This window comes from Leuciscus leuciscus (genome assembly GCF_965113295.1).
Source record: "Leuciscus leuciscus genome assembly, chromosome: 21".
In the NCBI taxonomy this organism is placed as follows: Eukaryota; Metazoa; Chordata; class Actinopteri; order Cypriniformes; family Leuciscidae; genus Leuciscus; species Leuciscus leuciscus.
In genome coordinates this window covers 32,850,095-32,858,812 of record NC_138745.1, presented here as the reverse complement: position 1 = coordinate 32,858,812, position 8,718 = coordinate 32,850,095, and positions in this window count along the sequence as shown.

Sequence of the window (8,718 nt, the reverse complement as noted above, 5' to 3'; positions counted from 1 at the left end):
GAAACCGTGTGTGTGCACGTGTGTCTTTGAAAACCCCAACATTGTGGAGACAAAATGTCCCCACAAAGATGGCAATAACCAAAAGCCTTGTCCTTGTGTGGAATTTTTTTGGGCTCCATAACGAAAACAGCTTATAAATCATAATAAGAGATGTTTTTTGAAAATGTAATAATGCAGAGAGTTTTGTGTGATGGGTAGGTTTAGGGGTAGTGTTAGTGTAAGGGGATATAATATACAGTTTGTACAGTATAAAAATCATTATGTCTATGGAAAGTCCCCATAAAACATGAACACAACATCTGTGTGTGTGTGTGTGTGTGTGTGTGTGTGTGTGTGTGTGTGTGTGTGTGTGTGTGTGTGTGTGTGTGTGTGTGTGTGTGTGTGTGTGTGTGTGTGTGTGTGTGTGTGTGTGTGTGTGTGTGTGTGTGTGTGTGTGTGTGTGTGTGTGTGTGTGTGTGTGTGTGTGTGTGTGTGTGTGTGTGTGTGTGTGTGTGTGTGTGTGTGTGTGTGTGTGTGTGTGTGTGTGTGTGTGTTTTACACCACGTCTTCTGTGGTTTCTTTCTACTGTATCTCTGCCCTGAACAGATTCACACAGTTTCATTCTAAAGATGCTCGACGCCGCCCACGTGCATAACTGAACCTTTAATCACACAGAGGAGGCAAACAAACAGCCTCTTCAATGATATTCCTCAAAAGATGGAGATGAAAACAGCTGGTGGAATTATTTATTTCCTAAAAGCAGCTTTTTATGCATTTTTAAGTGCAGCACAAAACATCAGATGTGGATTCCTCGAAATTGCCAGACGACTGCTTTTGGGTTGTTATTACTCTCACATATCTTAGAGGAACTTCAGTGGAATAGTGACACTCCAAACTGCAAAATATAAAGTGGGGTCCAAATGTTTGAATTTTCCAGTACAAAGTTTAGTGACCAGAATGAGAATGTCATGAATTTCAGAATGTCTAAGTATTTAATGTCATCCGTTTGCTTTAATCACAGCACCATAAAAGCTAAAGAATTTTGTAAGAAAAATCAAATTCTAAGAATGATCAATGTCACAAATTTGCTTACATTTGATTAGCGACCTAGAGATAGTGACGCATTTTAAATAGCTTTTTTTTTTTTTTAAATGTTGCGTCATAATGTTTATTAAAATTGTAAAAACATATTTTCAATGTGCTCTCAGAGTTTTGGACCCCATTCAGCTCAGTTTATTAAAGGATGTGTCCTTTACAGTTGATCAGTTCATCGTGGAATACAAGAAAATGGCTCAACCATCTAGTGGTTTTCAGATTGTAGGTTTTACACTGGATGTTTGCCTTGTTGTAAAGTCGTAGGTTTTCACAGATGCTGTCAGAGAATCTAAGAGCTGAGAATTTCCTGCAGATTTCACAAAGAGAAAGAAAAAAAGCAAAGAAAGTAAGAAAGGAAACCATCAGCTCAGATGGAGAATGTGAAGATCATTCTGATGTGTGAACTCTACATTATTAACAGACAGAAAGATGAAGATGCAGCCGTGAAAAACAACAACAACACACACACACACACACACGTAAATGCTTAAAATAAGTGCTGTGATTTTGGCACTGTGTACCGGGACCACAGAGGTGAAAACAACTGTGAAAAAAATTCACAGAGCTTTGAATTAAACAGTGAAATCCAACATCTGTGTTCAAAAACCTTTTACCCCCAATTTCACATGTATTGTTTTCAATTTTTAATGTGTGTGTGTGTCTAAGTATGTGCTAAAGTTTGAAAAGATTGTAGGCACTGAAATGCTCGACTCATTTCCACTCATTTAAAAAATCTAAGGGAATGAACAACGCAGAGATTGTGGTGAACACGACGCCCTAGTTTCTGAGCAGCTCTGCGAGGAAGAGTGTGTGTTGGAAACAGCACGTGGAGGGCATGTTTGTTAGTGCGCCGCTGATAAATGGATTAATTGGTTAGATTAGACTGCCAAAGCTTTGATCACAGAGACCGCGCAAAGAACCGTGTTTATTGTTTATGATGATTTTGTTCATTGAGCTGTAGCATGAGCTAAATATGCAATAAATAAAAATGATGCACTCATGTGTACTTGTTATTTCCTGTTTGGAGCAGAAAATAAATTCATAACTCATTGTGAAATGGTTTTGAGTGTGAAATATGTGCAGTAAATGACTTCTGTTCTCAGAATGTGCTTCATTTTAAAGTCTTTTCACAGACCAAATCAGATTATAAACAAACTAAACTGCTCAGATCATTTAACATTTGCCACCTTCAGCAAAAACACCATTGAGAATATATATATATATACACACACACACACACACACACACACACACATACATAATTATTTATTAACCTCAATGGAGGTTTTGCTGAAGGTGGCAAATGTTAAATGATTTGAGCAGTTTTGTCTGTTTATAATCTGTTTATAAGATGAAATATATCATCATCAGTTTACATGTGTGTCAACTTGAACTTGATATAACCACCTTTTACCTTTTAGCACCCAAACCAATTTCTGTACTTTCATCAAACATGATGAAATGTTCTAGAGAGAATGAAATGCAACAGAATTGAATGAATCCATCGCTTTTACTCACTAATGTCTGTACTGCTGTTTTCCCTCCAAATTGATGTCACTTCCAGGATGATGATGTCATTAGGGAGTGTCTGCAATTTCAAGGGATTTTACAAAAGATGTTTAGGATGACAAGTGACATTGGCTGCGTCCGAAATCACATAGCCTACTCTTTTGAGAAGGTACTTATTTTGAATTAATAATTATTTCACGGCCACAAAAAAATAAAAAAAATAAAAAAGTGTTTTAATGGTATGAATGGGTAGTATGAATGTTATACATACATACTACATTCGCCACGTTGTCATTATCATGTGACCTACCAGCATGGATGCTTCATTGCCATTCATAAATCCTCTCCCAAGGCCTTATGGGATAGTTAAGTGTCCATCATATGCACTATATAGTATAGGGAAGTAGCATATATGTCAGCCATTGACACTCGGACTACCACTCGAAACAATATTCCCAAGAAAACATTTTTTTGTTTGAAATAAATAATAAAATAGAGAAAAAAGAACCAACAGGAATAATTTATAATAAACAGTTTCCTTTCTAATTAAAATCTCATAGCATTTTGGTAGCAAAAAGTGTATAAAAAGTATAATCATGATTAAAAAATGTAACATGCTAAAACCACAAGCTTTAAGTAGGCCAATATTCACACATCCCCTTGGCCATCTGACTTTCTGTCTCCTTGTTTTGCCCTGTAAATGTTTTTTATGTCAGACAAAAATCATTAGGCCTACTTAAAAAAAAAAAACTGTCAACGCAGCAGATATTTTGGAGGAAGCCAAACGCTATCACTTGCAGGTGTTTTTCAGCATTTTACACTGCCTCAAAATGATATTTCAAGATAATCAGCAAACAGCCAGCAGCATGTTTATCCCATTTGGCTGCTGGAGGTGGCAAGTAGAAAGATGTGAATTGAATCTGCGCGAGTGTGAATCAACAGGCCTGTCATTGCCAGGAACCGCAAAGTTTCCTTCCCAGCAGAACAGCATGCGTCTTAATTCTCTTTACCTTTCTGCTCTTCCTCAGGGGACAGGCTGCACGTTCGCCCCTCTTTGACTCGGATTTGATTTAACCTTTAAAGCCAGGTGCGTAGCTTCCTCTGTAAACATCTTCCGACGTATTTACCACGACTGCTGCGTAGATACAAACACGACTGTGAACTCGACATGCATTATTAATCTATATTATGCTTTATATTCTTTATAACGAGGGTGTGAGGAGATAAAACGCGAGCATTAGCAGCTTTTGCTCCCTTTCTGCATGTCACACGTGGGCTTAGCTTCCTTTTGTTCACTTCTGTCTCTTCTGACACGCAGCCTGGCGTGAAACAGAGCGAGAGAGAGGCCTGTTTTTATGTGTGTGTGTGTGTGTGTGTGTGTGTGTGTGTGTGTGTGTGTGTGTGTGCTCGAACACTTCCAGCATTTCAACTGTTAGCAGCGTCTGACTCCTGACTGACAGGTCGACACGGCAGCGCTACTCTACATGCTTTCATGGCATCATGTATGTTGTGTGGGTCTGTGGGGAATGCTTTGAGCGCCTGGAGAGCTTCGAGCACTGTCAAGGCTCACTAAGAGCCACAGAGGTGATCGAGGCTAAGTAAAAAACCTTAAAATACACCAGCATCAGTTGTGCTTTTGTTTTTTTCACTGAAGGGAAAGAGGTCTCACCGAGGTCTCCGTTCCCAGGAGAGCCTGCGATGATAAGAGATGTGGCTTTCGGAAATAAAAGAGCGTTTTTACATGACTTGATGTGTGTTGCTTTCAAAGCACAAGCTACAAATTTGCACATGGTTTGTGACATATCATCATCACACACGATAGATGATTCAATAAAACCAATACAAATATGCTGGAATTGTTTTGAAACCTGTCACCTAAGCCTGTCAACAAAGAAAATAAATATACACGCATAATGCTGAATATGATATCTATATAAAGTCACATGCATGGTTATAAAGACAGTGTATGTCTGGACCATATTTCATATAGGCTATATTATTATTATTATTTTTAATGAAATTAGGCACCCCCCATTCAGTCATTGTATTGTAAAAACTCTCATTTCCATTACTGTAATGCCAAAAACGCTTAATAATTTTAAAATTGTAAACTGTTTTTTTTGTGCTGATTGCAACACAAAAGTCATTGCATTACAGTAATCAGAATGTATTGTGCTTAATTATCATAAAATAATATCACAAAGGCTTCATTTTTTATGCAAATTATTATTTATATTACGCTTTTTTATAAAAAAAAAAAGCTAGAATATGACCTGAAATGTGTTTTTGTACGATCCACAATAATCCTTCATGTCTCTACCTGTTTTTTATCATCCACCGACCTTGACATCATACTATGAGACATTAATATTTGATAAAGGTGTCCTAGACACCATTATATGATTATGTTCAACCCATGAAGGGTTCCTAATGCAGAACAAAGGAAAACCTGGTGATATTTTTTGTTATTTTTAGGCAATAATCCTTGGTATTTAATTTTAAGAGGTTTCACCACAATGGTATATTGTTTGTAGTCAAACTAATTTGTGTGGTTTGATTATTACATTTCAGGCCTCTGCATCCCACGTTGTCCTCTGAAGATGAATAAAACATATTGGGTAAAGGTTACACATTACAATATCTCTCTGCAATAGGATATTGATTCTATAAAAATGAAATAAATAAATAAACAATCCAGCGAATCCCTTCCAAATCATCCATTTATGAAAACAATTTAACAGAAGCCAAGCCACCAGTCCATGAATGCATATTAAGCATCTATGAGAGCATTGTCGGACGTGATTTTAAATGGATGGATCTTAAGATTTAGGACAAAAGGCTTCCATGAAAGTCTGAATGAGGCAACCGTGAGGACACAATGAATCAGTGCCCCACATTCATGACTCCGAGACTCCCTTTAACAGATATAATGCAGACACCTCCACGGCTCTTTATTCTTTCCCACAATGTGCAGCTTTCAGTCCATTCATAAACAGGAAACATCAAAAGATTAGGCCGAAAGATGTAGATATCTCATCGGTGCAAAATGGTCACATATACACAGGTCACCCGCATGGTGCATTTACACTTTTCGCTCCCTTTAACCGCATTCAGAGTTACGCCCTTTATTGACGAGGGTTTTGATAATGCGCCGTTATCAAGCAAAGTATCTTTAAGTGAGTGCAGAGGTAGCAAATTTGACTCATTAAAGGAGCATAAAATTGTGTCTTTGTGCATGACCTTTTGTTCAGCATCTTTGGAGAATTCTGTTACTAAAGAGAGCAGTTTTTTGAGAGGAGAGAGGAAAGACTCCACGAGTATTAGGTTCCCATTGGGAACAATGCCGACAGGTTCACCTTGCAGAGCATGGGTGTAACTTAGCCTAGAATATTGTGGATCAAAGCCTCATAAACAAAGTAGGTGGAAATGGTGTAAGAGTATATGAGATCCAGAAAAGAACACAGCCATGAAAGAGACGGGCCTAAACTTCAGGAAGAGGCAGAGGAAAGATGGAAATTCTGTCACTGCTGGGTTTCGGCCTTTAGACTCTTTAACTGAGATCTCTCAACGAGCAAAAGTTTCCTGTTTTAAGAGATTCTCAAGTCTAAAGAAGGGTCTGCTTACAACAGCTTTAATGACCAGACAATGGCTACGTTCGGAAAAGCAATACAAACTATTTCTACACTGAATGCTCATTTTCAGTATGCATAAATCAGTGGTTCTCAACCAGTGATGCAGCCCAAAAAAAGTTGTTGAGAGAATTAATGAAATCCAACTAGGAAGGTACAATAATAGACTTATTTTGTAAAAGGGAGGAGAAAATAATATGCTAAAATATATATAAATGAAAGGCATGCCGTGATTTTAGCATCTCTTTTTAATCATTATTTGGTCAGATTGCCAATTTTTTATATTTTTTATTTTATTTTACACAAAATTACATTCAAAATGTATCAATTTGTTAATGGTAACTGAATGGCATTTACATGCAACATGATGAAGTCATGTGACAACAATAGCATACAATGACTGTGTCTGAAATCGCATACTTTCTTGAGTAGATACTTATTTTGCATAAGAAATTATTTTGTGACTGCTTATAAATGTATGTTCTAAATATGAATGTGTGTGAATGCAATCGTACTGTATTTGTCATCATGTGACCTATACCAGCGTCAAATCCTCTCCTGTGGGCTCATGGGATAATAAAGTGTCCATATGCACCGGGTACTTTCTGCTTACTCTTTTATGAGTACTGTGACTTTGGACATACTTCTTTTGTCACATACTGTTTTTCGCCTACTATATAGTAGGATAGTATGCTTCGAATTCAGCCTATGGTTTTAACAGGTTTTATATGGTTTTACTTTATCCCACAATGCAGTGTGCTTAAAGTTGCCTTCCATTTCCAGTGCAATGGATGAATCTGAAGTAGTGCAATTATGTTTAACATCTCTTTTTTATAAGTTGCCACCACTCACATGCACTTTTTTGCATTATTTAAAAAAATAAAAATTGTGGGTAGTGGGAGTGTAATTCCTACTCAGCAAGCTAGTACACTCTTAAAAAAAAAATTAGATTTTTATTGGCATCTATGTTTCATGAAGAACCTTTAACATCCAAGGAACCTTCAGATTCTTCAGATATTTAAAATGTTTTTCACCGTTTTAAAACTGAAAGGTTCTTGAATTTTTCTTCTATAAGCATCGCTTTGAAAATCCCCTTTTGAAACTATTTTTAAGAGCATATTCCATTGCGAACATAGCCAATGTTAGTTTCATCATTAATACGCATAATCAAGAAAGCAACTAGTCAGCACGTTGGAACGCTCGATTGGTTTTCCTCCTCCCTGCTGACAACGAACGAGAACCAGAAATTTCCCCTGCATGCGCACACGGCGTACCCTGACCCCGCTGATCTGTACAATAAACCCATAATAGCCCTTTGTCTCCCTGAGGAGAACACACAGGCAACCTGGGCCACTTACGGGAAACCAGGAGCAGGTCCACGCAGCGGCAGGTCACCGGCTGGGGCTGGAGAGGAAAATAATAATTCATCTATGAGGACGAGAGCACCAACATCTAAACAAACATATATGTGCACCTGTCACGAGTGTCGCAGGGACTAGAAGAAGATCCCACATTCATATCCACTGTGTCAGATAGCAGTTGTCAGGCTTTACCGGTCTGATCTCCTCGTCTTCCTCTGCAGCATCTCATTACTGTCCTTATGAAATGCTCTTATGGGCCGCACTTGATCTCCAAATATGAGTTCGGAAGATGAGTTGTTGTTTTTCTCTCACTCCTCGTCGGCCTCCTTTATTAGCAGCTAAGCTCTTTACACTTGTAGCATATTGCAGTTGGTTATAGGACTAAGCTTTATTGTCCTACATTATTGAAAATCTAGGCTCTGAGAGCTGGCCCCTAGAGGTCAAGCTTTGTCTGAACGCTGCCTCTCATTTCTCCACCGACAAAAGCTAACACTGAGGGAGGGTGAGGAAGATTGAGTTGGTAATATACTTAAATCCATCTTGGTTGACTTAGCACAAACTTCGACCCATCCCCACGGCTCCTCCTGAGCTGAGGTAATTCCTTTATAACTTACAGGAGCAGAAACTATGACTTATGAATACACGGCCACTCTTATAAGTCTCTTGTAGGAGAAGCTTGTTTTATGAGCTGGGCCGCAGCATGAGGAAGTCATATCTGCGGGAAGAGTCGCTCATGTCAAAATGAGTATTAAAACTTGCCGTCTGAGGGGAATAGCTAATACAGGACTTTGCTCCTCATGGAAAAAGCATCAATATGTGGTGCAGGTGTTCTTCTTATTAATCTGAGTCATTACTTTGAATATAAAACTTAATTCAAAGTACATTAAACACTGACCGGCCAAAATAAATACAATTAAAAAGTTGTTGTTTGGATTTACATAGGCAAATACTTAGGAGTCTATTACTGGATTATTATTTCTGTGATTTAGCATGTTATATGTTTGGGGACAGTTTTTCTAACCCTAATTGATCAAGAGGTGCCTCAATTTTTGGTCAAGATCTTGTAATGACGATGCAAGAGTCCAGAACTCTGTAAAGTCTCCTCCAGAACATCCCAAAAACTTTCAATGAATTAAAGGTCTGGA